Source organism: Bison bison, unplaced genomic scaffold (genome assembly GCF_000754665.1).
Source record: "Bison bison bison isolate TAMUID 2011002044 unplaced genomic scaffold, Bison_UMD1.0 scf7180017864324, whole genome shotgun sequence".
Classification (NCBI taxonomy): Eukaryota; Metazoa; Chordata; class Mammalia; order Artiodactyla; family Bovidae; genus Bison; species Bison bison.
In genome coordinates, this window is record NW_011494896.1 from 5,185,566 (window position 1) to 5,200,672 (window position 15,107).

The window sequence follows — 15,107 nt, forward strand, 5'->3', positions numbered from 1 at the left end:
ATGAGACTGCAAACATGAATGCAGACTGGGCCAAACTTTGTCTACACAGCCTGGATCATGGGTTCAAAGTGAAAACAAGCAGGACCTTATGGAGGTTTCCCAGGGACCAAGCTTTGTAGAAAAGTTTGTTTATAGAAAACCTCTAGCCTCCTAAGCCTTCCTCAATTTCCAAAGAGCAAATTTAATCAGAGAAGTGAGAAAAAGGCAGAAATGAAGGGAAATAGTCAAGCAAGAGAAAATAGTAAGAGTTTTAGCCATAAAGCAAAGTCAAGGACCTTTAGTCCCTCCTCAAGGGCTAAAGATAATGTCCTAAGCCATGTCCTTGAGTTGTTTGCAGATACTCAAACCCCCACAAGGAGAAAGTGAACTACATGCTGGGACTCCCCAGGTGGCACAGTGGTAAAGAATCCGCCTGCCAATGCAGGAGACAGGGGTTCAATCCTTGGTCAGGAAGTTCCCCCTGGAGAGGAAATGGCAACTCACTCCAGTATTCTTGCCTGGAAAATCCATGGACGGAGGAGTCTGGTGGGCTACTAGTCCATGGGGTCACAAAGAGTTGGACATGACTGAGTGCACACACACACACACACACACACACACCAGCACACAGACCCCAGACCCATTGAAACCAGAAGGTGGATGATGTTGACATCAGAAATACTATCCAGTTACCTCACCACCAACCAATCAGAAGAATGTCCACCAGCTGATCAGGCACCCTGAAACCCTCTCCCTCAACTTTCTTTTAAAGTCCTTCCCTGAAAACCATTGGGCAGTTGGGGTCTTCTGAGCCTGAGCCGCCTGTTCTCTTTGCTTGGACCCTTGTTGAGTCAAAGTCTTAGCCGCTTAGACAAGTGACAAGTTGGCCCTGTTATGCTCTGCTACTCACCAGCTCTGAGACCTTCAAGGAATTCATTAACGATTCTGTTTTTGCTTCCTCTTTGTAAAATTAAAAGAACAGAGTCCCTGTCTCACCGGGATTTTGTAAGGAGTAAATGACCTGATGCACGTACAGTTCTTAGAACGAAGCCTGGTTTGCGGGACACACTCAGGACGCTGAGCTGCTGTTACTATCATCTCCATCACCGTCCCTTGTTTGTGTCCCTGTTCACGTCATCCCCCCTGCCGAGAACACCCTGCCTGACCTTTGACACCTGCCGGCTCCTGCACATCCCTCAAGATTCAGCCCATCGTGGCCTTCCCCCTCGAGTCTTTTCTCATCCCAGGCCCTTCTGTGAGGTCGAGTTTCCCGTGCGTAGCTCTGTCACAGCGCTCAGCCACTCTGCTTGTCTGTGCCCTGACCCTCTGTGGACTGGGACCTCCTCCAGCACAGGGACCAGGTGGAGAGATTCTGTTGTTTCTGACTCTGAACCCTGCCTGAGCCCTGCACATCCTCTCAGACTGCCCCTGGACTTCCACTTTCCAAACTTACCCCCCAAATTCCAGCTCCCACACGTATCATCACAGCTCCCTCCAGAGACAGGGAGTCCAAGAGGGCTTGTGAAGGGAGGTCCTTCTGGCTGGGAAGCTCCCTTGCAGGGAGCTTATCTTCCTCCCACAAGTGTTCACCGAGCACCACTGGGAGCGTCTCCTGGAGAGTGAAATGAGAACAGGAAATTTTTTAGTGAGGTGAGGGATTTTTCAGGCTACTGTGACCCGCCACACTCCACGCCATGGTCAGCTTGACTCCCACCAGGACAGCACATACACGTCCCACCAACTCTACCCTATTTCTTCATAACAAAGACTCTTACTCATCGCTGACTGCCATGCAAGTGATACCCGGAATCTTAACCCTATGCAGCTGCTGGGGACGAGAACACTACTGTTTTAAAGATTCTGAGGACTTAAGGCCATTCCAACTTTGTCTCCTACTAATCTCTCCATTTACTCTGAGGCTCAGACGCATCTAACCCTTACTAGCTCCAAAATGTGGCCTGCTGTCTCCCCCTGCACCTTCCCCACTCTGACCATCCACACTGCTTTCCCGCCACATCAAAATCAAGCGAATGCAGCAGCAACAACAAAAAAAACTTCAGTTGATACGTAGAGATGGGATGGACTTCTCCACATCTGTATTATGGACACTTTTGTCATTGACAGATTTTAATGCTCTCCATTTCAAACAGTTTCAAACTACCCTGAGGTCCAAGACAGGGTAAACTTGGAGTTTTGTTGAGGATAGAATTTGAATCACAGTTGCTGTGAGTCTGGAGTACAGGAAAGGATCATGGAATCAAGAGGCTGGTGAGACGGTTTAGCATAAACAAGATCCCGGAGGAGGAAGGGGACAGACTGTGGTGGTGACTCCTGTCCAGTCTCGCCTTTATCCCACTCTCTTAGAGAAGGGGTGGGCAAAGGATTAGAGTCTAGTCCCTGAACCCCAGAAAAGGAGTCTGGAGGCATCAGGAGAGGTAGGCCAGGTCCTCTAAAACGGGAAAGAGGAAGGCCGAGTAGGGAGAATGGCCAAAGACCCAGGGGCAGGGCTGATCACTGATGACTGGAGACCAGGGCTCAGGCACCAGCTGTCAAGTGGGAGCTTGAGACCTCAGGAGCCAAGCACGCTCTTTGTCACGTCTACCAATTGAGACTGATGTTTCGGTTGTATTAATATTTTTTCTGAATTCTGTGGAAGAGTATGAAGCTATAGAGGAGTTCTCAAGTTCAGAGGTCCCAAAGGCCTTGGCACATATCCTCTGAAATGAGAGAATCTAGTGGATTCGGTGAGTGCCTCCATCATACTACCCATCACCTGAGGGTGTTGGGGATTCTGCTTTTTCCTCTACTAGAGGGGTCAGGGGCTTGGTCCTGGTGGTCCTTGTAGCTATCTTTGGAACCACAGGTCAAAGTGGAGCAATGATGGCTTTTGACTTTTGGGCCAGGCTGATTTGCTCATGAGTAAAATCAAATTAAAAGATGTGTGCTCCATGGAAGGAAAGCTATGACAAACCTAGACAGCATATTAAAAAGCAGGGATGTCATTTTGCTGACAAAGGCGCATATAGTCAAAGCTATGATTTTACCAGTAGTCATGTATGAATGTGAGAGCTGGACCATAAGGAAGGCTGAGCACTGAAGAACTGATGCTTTTGAACTGTGGTGTTGGAGAAGACTCCTGAGAATCCCTTGGACTGCAAGGAGATCAAATCAGTCAATCTTAAAGGAAATTAACCCTGAATATTCATTGTAAGCGACTTCACTTTCACTTTTCACTTTCATGCATTGGAGAAGGAAATGGCAACCCACTCCAGTAATCTTGCCTGGAGGATCCTAGGGACGGGGGAGCCTGGTGGGCTGCCATCTATGGGGTCACACAGAGTTGGACATGACTGAAGCGACTTAGCAGCAGCAGCAGCAGCATTCACTGGAAGGACTGAAGCTGAAGCTCCAATACTTTGTCCACCTCATGTGCAGAGCTGACTCATTGGAAAAGACTCTGACGCTGGCAAAGATTGAGGGCAGGAGGAGAAGGAGGTGACAGGGGATGCAATGGTTGGATGGCATTACTGACTCGATGGACATGAGTTTGAGCAAACTCTGGGAGATAGTGAAGGACAGGGAAGCCTGGTGTGCTGCTGTCCCTGGGGTTGCAAAGAGTCGTCTATGACTCAGTGACCGAACAACAACAACAAAAAACAAATTCAAGCTGGCTTGTGGATCTTTTCTCATCAGCGTTTGGACTTGCAGAGAAAGTCCAGAGAAAATTCAATCAGTCTCTGGTAGCCAAAGCCAGATGCAAAACTTCAGAGCTGTCAGAGGCTGTTTTCCTCCCACTTAAAAAAAAAAAAAAAAGCCAGATTGCTACTAAATAATCATAATAACAACTAATACTTTTTAAGTACCTTCTATGCACCAGGCACTACGCCAAGTCCTTTCTGTGCTTGTAGTCCATTTAGTCCATAATCTATTTAGCCCTTACAACAAGCCCAGGAGGAAACAACATGATTATCTTTTTGTTTACAAAGAAGGAAACTGAGACAAAGCAGGGTTAAGTAACTTGCTCAATATTACATAGCTATTAAGGAACAAAGCCTAAGGTCATTTGGCTCCAGAATCCATTATCATAGCCTCTATTCCGTGGGTCCCCGCCTCCCGGCCACAAACCTGTACTGGCTCCTTAGGAATTGGGCGGCACAGCAGGAAGTGGGCGGTGGGTGAGGGAGAGAAGCTTCATCTGTATTTACAGCTGCCCCCCATTGCTCACATCACCGCCTGAGCCCCGCCTCCTGTCAGATCAACAGCAGCATAATAAGTGTAATGTGCCTGAAACCATCCCCGCCCCCAACCATGGAGAAATTGTCTTCCACAAAATTTTGTCCCAGGTGCCAAGAAGGTTGGGGACTACTGCTCTGCTCTACCTTGGAGAGCTGGCAGGCAGAAGTGAGAAAAAATGAGATGGCCAGAGCCCTGGTTCTATTCAAGCCCCCGTTTCGGCAGTTCCAGTCGGCATCTGGAACCATCTGCCCCAAGTCTGTTAGAAAAGGATGCATGACACAGTTGGTACTCAAGGGGAATTTCTACCACTAGCAACAAAAAAAATGTCTAGCAAAGATAGTATAAGCCCAGCATGGAGTCTGGTGTCCACCGGCAACCTTTGTACTCTGCCTCTTCCTCTTCCTGTCTCGACAGGGCAGCCAACGTGAGATCCCACTTCCAGATGAAATCACACCCTTGTGCTCTGGTGCTCAGTCAGGTCCCACTCTTTGCAACCCCATGAACTGTACCCTCCAGGCTTCTCTGTCCATGGGATTCTCCAGGCAAGAAGACTGGAGTGGGTTGCCATGCCCTCCTCCAGGGGATTTTCCTGACCCAGGGATCAAACCCGAGTCTCTTGAGTCTCCTGCATTGGCGGGCACATTCTTTCCTACTAGCTTTGAAGCCCTCCAGTCTCCTCCCGGAGCCCTAGGAGAAAGTCGAGACCTCTCTGTGCAACATACAGGATCCTTCGGGGTCTTGCTCCTGCTTCATGTCTCACCATTCCCCTGCCTGCTTCCCATGACAATCTACAACTAGGGGGAGAAAAATTCCTGGGCTCCCACACAGTGTCTCAATCCCACAACCATTTAATTTATTTTTTATTGAAGGATAATTGCTTTACAGAATTTTGCTGTTTTCTGTCAAACCTCATCATGAATCAGCCACAGGTATACATATATCCTCTCCCTTTTGAACCTCCCTCTCATCTCCCTCCCCATCCCTCCCCTCCAGGTTGATATAGAGCCCCTGTTTGAGTTTCCTGAGCCACACGGCAAATTCCCATTGGCTGTCTATTTTATATACGGTAATGTAAGTTTCCATGTTACTCTCTCCATACACCTCACCCTCTCTTCCCCTCTCCCCAGGTCCATAAGTCTATTCTCTATGTCTGTCTCTCCACTGCTGCCCTGTACATAAATTCTTCAGTACCATTTTTCTAGGTTCCATTTATATGTGTTAGAATACTCAGTCCCACAACTGTTTTATCTAAATTCACCCAAACTGCTTGGGGCTTCCCCAGTGGCACTAATAGTAAAGAACATGTTTGCCAATCCAGGAGACATAAAAGATGCAGGTCCAATCCCTGGGTTGGGAAGATCCCTCGGAGGAGGGCATGGCAACCTACTACAGTATTCTTGTCTGGAGAATCCCATGGACAGAGGAGCCTGGTGGCTGCAGTTCATGGGATCCCAAAGAGTCGGACACAACTCTTAACAAGTGACTTAACAAGCACGCACCCCAACTACTCACAAGTCATTCTCAGCATTGGTGTCCACTTTGGGTCCTGCTCTCTTGGCTGGTTTTTGCTAGTCACTTCTCCAGATGCTTTTAACCTCTGAGCCACCAGGAAAGACCAGAGGTTAAAAGCATCTGCCTGCAATGCAGGAAACCCAGGTTCAATCCCTGGGTCAGGAAGATCCCCTGGAGAAGGAAATGGTAACCCACTCCAGTATTCTTGCCTGGAGAATGCCATGGACAGAGAAGCCTGGTAGGCTACAGCCCACGGGGTCGCAAAGAGTCGGACATGACTGAGCAACTCTCTTTCTTTCTTTCTCCAGATATAGTGAGCCCGACAACAGAGCTCACGACCTTAGCACTGCCAGATGAGGCTCGCTCACCTGGAAGACTCCCGGACACTGTATCCACGTCATTTCTGCCCACTGTACCTCCCCTACCTGGGATTCCGCTGCCTAACCGAGGTGACTATGAGCACAGTGCCTGGAGCACAGCAGTTGCTCATCGTGTGATATCTTCCTTCCTTCCCCTCGTCCCCACGGGAGAGCCCTATAACTGCAGTGCACCCTCATCCTGCCCTCGTGAAAGCATCTCAGGACAGATTGCCCACTTCATCTGCCTTGCAGCTTATCTGAGAACCATCAGGCTTCCTGTTCGGGTCCTAGGATCAGACAAGAAAGGTCCAAGTCCTCATGCCTTAGGTCGAGGTGGGCGCTCCTTTGAGGGCTGGGTCTGTGGCTGCAGGGGCCGATCTAAGGGCTCAGCTGTGAGGAGGAAAGAGCTTCAGAAGCTGACACCCCAGCAGACCGGAGAGGGCCAGCCCACACAGCACCTTTCCCTGACCCGAGTTTCACTATAAAAAGAACCAGCTCAAAGCAAGCTGTGCTGGGAGCACCATTCCATCCTCAGAGCAATTCTACCATGTCGGCAGAAGAAAGAGGGCTGGAGCATCCCACTCTAGTACAATTGAACAATTACCCCTTAAAGGTGATAATTACTGTTTGATCATTTGTAAGCAAAGGCAAAATGGGTTTCAGGGTTTTCTCCTCCTTGTTGGAACTTTCTGTGAAGAAACTACTTATTTTCCAAAGACACAGACTTTGTGCTTCAGACCCAGATGTGAATGCCTTCAGTACCTACCCTTCCAAGAGGATATAAATTTCCAAGAGGACATGTTTCTCTTTTGTGCTGTGCTGCTAAATTTAGGGGTGACCATGACAACTATCTGGATAACTTAAACTGGAAGAGGACTAGACAGAGGATGAGATGGTTGGATGGCGTCACCAACTCAATGGACATGAATTTGAGCAAACTGCTGAAGGTAGTGAAGGACAGGGAGGCCTGGCTTGCTGCAGTCCGTGGGGTCGCAGAGAGTCAGACACAACTGAGCAACCAGACAACAGCAACAAGGACTAGACCTTTAGCATGTGCCCATGAGAGGGCTTCCTGTAGGGCTCAAGGGGTGAAGAATTCACATGCAATGCAGGAGCACGGGAGATGTGGGTTTGATCCCCAGGTGGGGAAGATCCCCCTGGAGGAGGAAATGGCAACCCATTCCACTATTCTTGCCTGGAAAATCCCATGGGCAGAGGAGCCTGACAGGCTACAGTCCAAAGGGTGACAAAGAGTGGGACACAACTGAGCCACTAAGCACACACAGGCACTTGTACTTAAGAGGCAGCTATCTTGTCAAATGCCATACTGACATCTCAGCAACCGTTTGACCAAGATGACAACATAAATAGTGTTTCTTGCAAGGCCTATATAGAAAAAAACCTATATTCAGATTGCATTTTTGTATCCGTAAGCTGAGTAATTGATCTGCCCATTCTGGACATCAGAATCTTATCTGCATGATTCAAAGTTTGGAACTTTATCATGGCTGGAAAAAAGTCGAGAATAAACGAGACTAACCTATGAAATAAACTACATACAAATTATTATGCAAATTATTTAAGCATAAACGTACAACTCTGTGGGATAGGAAGGTAACTTCAGGAATGGTGGAACCCTTTGATGCTTAGCCAGGTATGTCCAAAGAACATTTCTGCCCTCTTTCTATCTGGAAGGTCTTCATTTGTCATCCTGATTCTTCATTATTATCCTTTTCTGAGCCCACAGGACATATGTCCCACATATATCTCTAATGGCCACCTGCTAGTCTTGAAATTTTGAGAATTCTCAGACTCTCTCTTTCTCTTTTTAAAGATGTTTTCAATTTTTTTAATTGAAGTATAGTTGATGTACAATATTATATAACTTACAGGTATATAATATAGTGATTCACAATTTTTAAAGGTCATATTCCATTTGTATTTATTACAAAATATTGACTATTATCCACGTGTTGTACACTATATCCTGGTAACTTTTTTTTTTTAAAGAATTTCCAATGTGGACCATTTTTAAAGTCTATTGAATTTGTTACAATACTGTTTCTGTTTTATGCTTTTGTTTTTTGGCTGCAAGGCCTGTGGGATCCTAGCTCCCTGACCAGTGACTGAACCTGCACCCCCTGCCTGGGGAGGCAAGGCCTTAACCCCCGGACAGGCAGGAAGTTCCCCCCCGTGGCTTGCTTTATAGATGTCTCCCTTTCTGTCCTAGTTCCAAGTTCAGGCCATAAGTGCTGACAGAATTACAAAGTCATTATTTTTATGGTTCTAGTGGCCATGATTCCTAATACATCAATGCAAATATCTACAAACTGCTCCACCTTAAAGAGGTGCGCGGTTCTGCTTGCCTTTCGACAGTCCCTGAGCAGGAGGACACATGTCATGACACGTGTCGCTCGGCTTTTCAAGGGAGGAGCTCCACCTCCGGATGCAGTGCCGTCTTGAGTCTCCGGCCCCGAGGAGGTCCTCTACCCCAGGCTGCCTCCCGTGTGTCCTGCCCACAGCCGTCTGGAGAGGTGCCGGTTCTCCACTCCACATTCTCTCATACCCAGCCTGTACCTATTCTGTTCATCTGTAGAGGATGCCTTTATCCTCAGGGAAACACCCACCCTTTTCATACATGCCACCCATCCCTTTCATTCATATATACGTGCTGTGTGCACTACGCTCAGTCACAGCAGTTGGGTCTGACTCTTTGGGACCTAAGGACTGTAGCCCACCAGGCTCCTCTGTCCATGGGATTCTCCAGGCTGGAATACTAGAGTGGGTTACCATGCCCTCCTCTATGGATATTCCCGACCCAGGGATCAAACCCAAGTCTCCTGTGTCTCCTGCATTGCAGGCGAATACTTTATCACTGCGCTATTAGGGAAGCCCACACAAATATATATATATATATATTTATACACACACACACATATATATACACATACATATATACCACAATTTATTTATCCATTCATTCTTTGATAGGCACATTTGGACTGTTCTTTTGGCTAATATGACTAGTACTGCTATGAATATGTGTATACATGTATTTGTTTGAGTATCTGCTTTAATTCTTTGAATAGACATCTAGGAATGGGATTGCAGGGTCATACAGTAATTCTGTATGACTTTGGAGAAGGCAATGGCAACCCACTCCAGTGTTCTTGTCTGGAGAATCCCAGGGACGGGAGAGCCTGGTGGGCTGCCGTCTATGGGGTCACACAGAGTCGGACACGACTGAAGCGACTTAGCAGACTTAGCAGCACAGTAATTCTGTGTTTAACCTTTTGAGGGAAGACCCACTTCTTTTTGAAGTAGATGGGGAATTCTTTGTGAAAGGGGGTGGACATTTTCCCATAGAAGACCCAGAGGTGATTGGATATCCTCTACAGACGGCAGGACTGTGTCTTATTTCTGCATTCTCATGGCTTAGCACAGTGCCTGGCACCATAAACATGGCTTAATAAGGATTAGTTGAAGGAATCAATGAAAAATCAATGAGAGACACTATCAAATATGATGTAACATAGCAAGGGACATAATGTTTTAGCAGTTCTTTTTTTCTTTTATTTCCATTATTCTTTCCTTAAGTCATTGTAATCAGCAAACTTGTAACGGGGTGACATTGCCAGGCCCCTAGTACAATCAGGAAAAAGATTTCTCCCCAGATGTGTGGGAGGCAAGGATTGGTGGTCACCTTCAAGCCATGAAAAAATGTGATATTAACATGACACAAAGCTTTTGTGACAATGGGCTCCTCTGACTCAGGGATTACACAAAAACTGTAAAATGCGTTGCAGAAATAGGACAGAGGGTTTTCTTCTGTTCAGTCCACATCCGCCCTCTAGTGTCGAGAGCTCCAGGTAAGCTAAGGAAGGAAATGGAGCCCACTGGGGCCCACCAGTCTCTCAGCGCCCCATCCCCCTGCCTTAAAAATGACACTGGGGTTCCTTTACAACACCTATTCAAAGAGAAAAGCACTGACCGATGTCAGGGGCCCAGGCTGCATCCCCTCTTCTTAAATTCACAAGCGCTGCACCTCCAGCCATCTCACGCACTTAACGTCCAAGCTGGGTCCCCAGACCTCTGGGCCTCAGAGGAAAGGGTACTGGAGTCAAGTGTCCAGGGAATTCAGGATGCCTAAAGAAACTGTGCTGTCACTGGAGATGAAATGGGAACCCGCCAAAGAAGCTCACAAATACTTTTACCTTCAGCTGGAATGTATTGACTCGGGGTTAGATTGTCACTGCTTATCTCCCATTTGCCAAACGGTAGCTACCTATGTCTTGAATTAATTGAAAATAGGAAAATAGGTAATAATTTTATATATGTGGTGGGTAAAGAGTACAAGGTACGTTTTAAAGTGTTTAACATACTAAAAGTGGCCCTTCACAGTGAAAAAATCAGGACCCTCTTCCTTGATAGCCTGTTGGCCTTGGAGATACAGATTAACTAGGTTGCTTTCAAGATGGAGCATTTTCACGGCCAGACCCCCCTCATCAGACATTGGGAGCAGCAGTGATTCTTTAGCCTAGTGAATGGCTCATATGCTTTCTAGAAAGTGCTCAAACTTTTATCCCTTTGGGCTCAGAAGCTTTTGAAATCTCCTGAGAGTCTACTGTGTAAAATCCGAATTCCTTGGTCCTTTTTTCTTTTTTCCCTCAGTTTTATCTGCCCCAGTTCCTCTCCGTCTTCCAAATGACTCCAGTGCCCTGATCTATCAAGTCTTCTCACCAAACTATGACTATATTTTGAAGGTTTATTCATTTATTAAACACTTATTTATTAAAGGCTCGTTATGGGCCAGGCATTATGGTAGGTGTTGGCGAAAATGATGACAGATGTGTCTCTGCTATCACGGAGGCTACGTAGAAGAAGTGCCGTGATGTGGGAAGGTTGGAAAGTCGCTCAGTCATGTCCAACTCTTTGCGACCCCATGGACTATACAGTCCATGGAATTCTCCAGGCCAGAATACTGGAGTGCGGAGCCTTTCCCTTCTCCAGGGGATCTTTCCAACCCAGGGATCAAACCCAGATCTCCCGCATTGCGGGCAGATTCTTTACCAGCTGAGCCACAAGGGAAGCCCTAGAATACTGCAGTGGGTAGCTATCCCTTCTCCAGTGGATCTTCCCAACCCAGGAATCAAACCAGGGTCTCCTGCATAGCAGGTGGATTCTTTACCAACTGAGCTATCAAGGAAGCCCGGCAGGGGGCGGTGTTATAGGAGTCCATAACCAATACACGAGGTTTATGTGTAGAGAGAGCAGGCAACCGCCCCCCCCACACACAAGTAGGTGGGATTTAAACTAAGATCTGAAGGCTAGGAAGGAATGAACCAGGTAAAGAGGAAGAGAAAGGGGTCCAACTTGAGAGAACACCACGGACAGATGCTCCAAAGTGGGAAGAAGCGCGGAGATTAATTAAATGTCCTTGCTTATTCCCGCACTCTCTCCCAGACCTTGTCCCGACAATACCTACTAATACCTTTAAAAGCAGGGCTCAAATCTTACCTCCTCTTGCTAACCATGACCAAAAAGTATCATCCTCAACTGAACTATATTCTTTTTTCTGTACCATTTAAACGGCTCTACTTCCCTTAGTGGTTCAGGCGGTGAAGAATCTGCTGCAATGCAAGAGACAGACGTGGGTTTGATCCCTGGGTCGGGAAGATCCCCTGGAGAAGAGTATGGCAACCCACTCCAATATTCTTGCCTGGAGAATTCCATGGACAGAGGAGCCTGTCGGGTTACACACAGTCCACGGGGTTGCAAAGAGTGGGACACAACTGAGGGACTAACACTTTCACTTTTTCACAATCCATGACTGCCTTTTGTGCAAGGGATTAGAATGTTTGTTATGTTCTCCTGGTTATATTATAAGTTCTGGAAGAGCAGAAATCTTTGCATATAGTAGGAACTCAAATAGTTGTTGAACTGAGTTATGTTTCTTTACATTCCTCACAACAGCTAAACTTAAAGTGGGCAGATATTTTTGTGAGCAAAATTAAAAGAATGAAAAGTGTTTTATTGTTCAGTGAAGGGCAGGGATCATCAGGAACTATGAAGGGTCTGAGATCTTACCTATCTGCAAGATAATAAGTTAGCCTGCCACAGTTGCCCGGACGCTGGCAGAAGACCTGAGGCTAACAAACCACTTGAGCATCTGCATATTTGCCTCAGTTCCCCTCCCCCTGAGTCTCGGCATGATGCAGATGGCCCTGGCATGTGCCTGCGTGTGCAGTGGATTGCATTACAGAGACGAACCTTGAGCTAGAAAAACCCAAATCTTTTATAATAGGCAGTAGACTTGAAGCCTTTCACTCCAGAGGGAGAAACTGTACTTCCCAAGACTGTTCGTTATACTGTCTTGCAAAGTTCTCTCGTCCTTAAAAAGAAAGCCCATAACAAAAGGCAGACAGGCCTCTGTGCACAAGCCATGCAGAGTCTTGACAGACCTGTGGAGAGCGGCCTCCCAATGTTGAGCAAAGTCAACAGGCTTTAGTACTAAAAATAGCTGCAACTCATTGAGTATTTATATGTACCATATACTATGCTAAGTATTTTATCTGCATTAGCTCCTTTATTCCTCTTAACACACGAGAAAATATTAACACATTTATGGAAAAATATTTTTTATCAAATAAGACTTTCAGCAGACAAATAATAGGAGCAGTGGAGAGTTTGGGAACACAAGAGCGTTAGGCAGGTCTCACATGCATGCTCAGTCACTTCAGTTGTGTCCAGCTCTTTGCGACCCCATGGACTGTAGCCCACCAGGCTCCTCTGTCCATGGGAATCTCCAGGCAAGAACAGAGGAGTGAGTTGCCATGCCCTCCTCCAGGGGATCTTCCCAACCCAGGGATCAAACCACGGCTCTTACATCTCCTGTGTTGGCAGGGGAGTTCTTTACCATTAGCACCACCTGGGCTGCCCGGTCTCAGTTCAGGTCAGTCGCTCAGTTGTGTCCGACTCTTTGAGACCCCACAGACTGCAGCATGCCAGAGGCCTCCCTGTCCATCACCAAATCACAGAGTTTACTCAAATTCATGTCCATTGAGTCGGTGATGCTATCCAGCCATCTCATCCTCTGTCGTCCCCTTCTCCTCCTGCCCCCAATCTTTCCCAGCATCAGGGTCTTTCCAAATGAGTCAGTTCTTCGCATCAGGTGGTCAAAGTATTGGAGTTTCAGCTTCAGCATCAGTCCTTCCACTGAATATTCAGCACTGATTTCCTTTAGGATAGACTGGTTGGATCTCCTTGCTGTCCAAGGGACTCAGGAAGTGGCTAAATCTATTAGCTGAATACCACCTGGATTCATTCCATCTGCTATCCCTGCTCCTGCCTCTGTACTTCTTTGGCAAAATGAGGCTGTGTGGGCTCCCAAATTCACTTGCTGTAGTTCCAGCAAACTTCAGAAGATGATTAAGAATCCCTGAATTCAATTGCTAATTCCACAAAAAGGAATATGATTGGCCCCAACATCAACACTGTGTATGTACGTTGGGGAGAGAATTTTATAGTAACACAAATAATAATGTGTATTAATATTAAAGAGGTACACTTTTTCATAACCATTATTGAATTTAAGGTAAATAAAAATTTTGTGTTCTCACTGGTCTGTATCTTCCAGTATACTGAGAGCTCCTAAAGAGCAGCTGGAGTTATTTTTATTAATAATACCTGTTGACTTTACTTATATCATTTAAGAGACTTAAAATCATATTGGGACTATATTTATATATGTACATAAATTAAACATTTTCTTGTCACTAAGTTTTTTTAATACTTAATAATTGCATAATATTCCAATTAGGAATATTTCTGCAGGTTACTGAATACAGGACAGAGGAGCCTGGTGGGCTACAGTCCATGGGGTCGCAAAGAGCTGGACACAACTGAAGTGACTGAATATCTTTATTATCTCTGTGCTGTGCTTAGTCGCTCAGTCGTGTCCAACTCTTTGCCACCCCATGGATTGTAGCCCACCAAGCTCCCCTGTCCATGGGGATTCTCCAGGCAAGAATACTGGAGTGGATTGCCATGCCCTCCTCCAGGGGATCTTCCCAACCCAGGGATCAAACCCAGGTCTCCAGCACTGCAGGTAGATTCTTTACCATCTGAGCCACCAGATTATTTCTAATATGTCATTATTATAAATAACACTGCAAGAGCTAAAATTTAAAAAAAATCTTAGCCTCAAGGACTTCCCTGGTGGCCCAGTGGCTAAGACACTGCGCTCCTAGTGGAGGGGCCCCAGGTTCAATCCCTGGCCTGGGAACTAGATCCCACATACCGCAATTAAAATATCCCTTGTGCAGCCAAATAAATAAATAATAATAAAAACTTAAAAAAAAATCTTAGCTACAAGGTAATTTAGAGTAAATTCTTAGAAGTGAAACTAGCTATTCAATTTTTAGAGTTTATATATTATTACATTGTTTTCCAAATACGTTGTACTAACATAAACTCCTGCCAGTAGCTTGAGCGACCGTATCTGATGGTTTATTTGGTAGAACTGATCATTATTTTTTAGAAAATCTTTAACAGGTAATAATGGTATATTCTTCTGTTTTACTTTTTTTTTTTTTTTTAACTGTGAGATTAACTCTTTTTGAGGAGGGGTTGTTCTTTGTCTTTCAATTTTTAAATAATCACTTATATTTCCTCTCCATACACTGTTAAAGCCCTGTCAGGAGTTGTGTTCTTTTCTTTTTTCCTCTCTACTTTAAACTTTTCATTTTGCATTGGGGTAGATGCTTTTGAACTGTGATGTTGGAGAAGATTCTTGAGAGTCCCTTGGACTGCAAGGAGATCCAACCAGTCCATTCTGAAGGAGATCAGCCCTGGGATTTCTTTGGAAGGACTGATGCTAAAGCTGAAACTCCAGTACTTTGGCCACCTCATGCGAAGAGTTGACTCATTGGCAAAGACTCTGATGCTGGGAGCGATTGGGGACAGGAGGAGAAGGGGACGACAGAGGATGAGATGGCTGGATGGCGTCACCAACTCGATGGA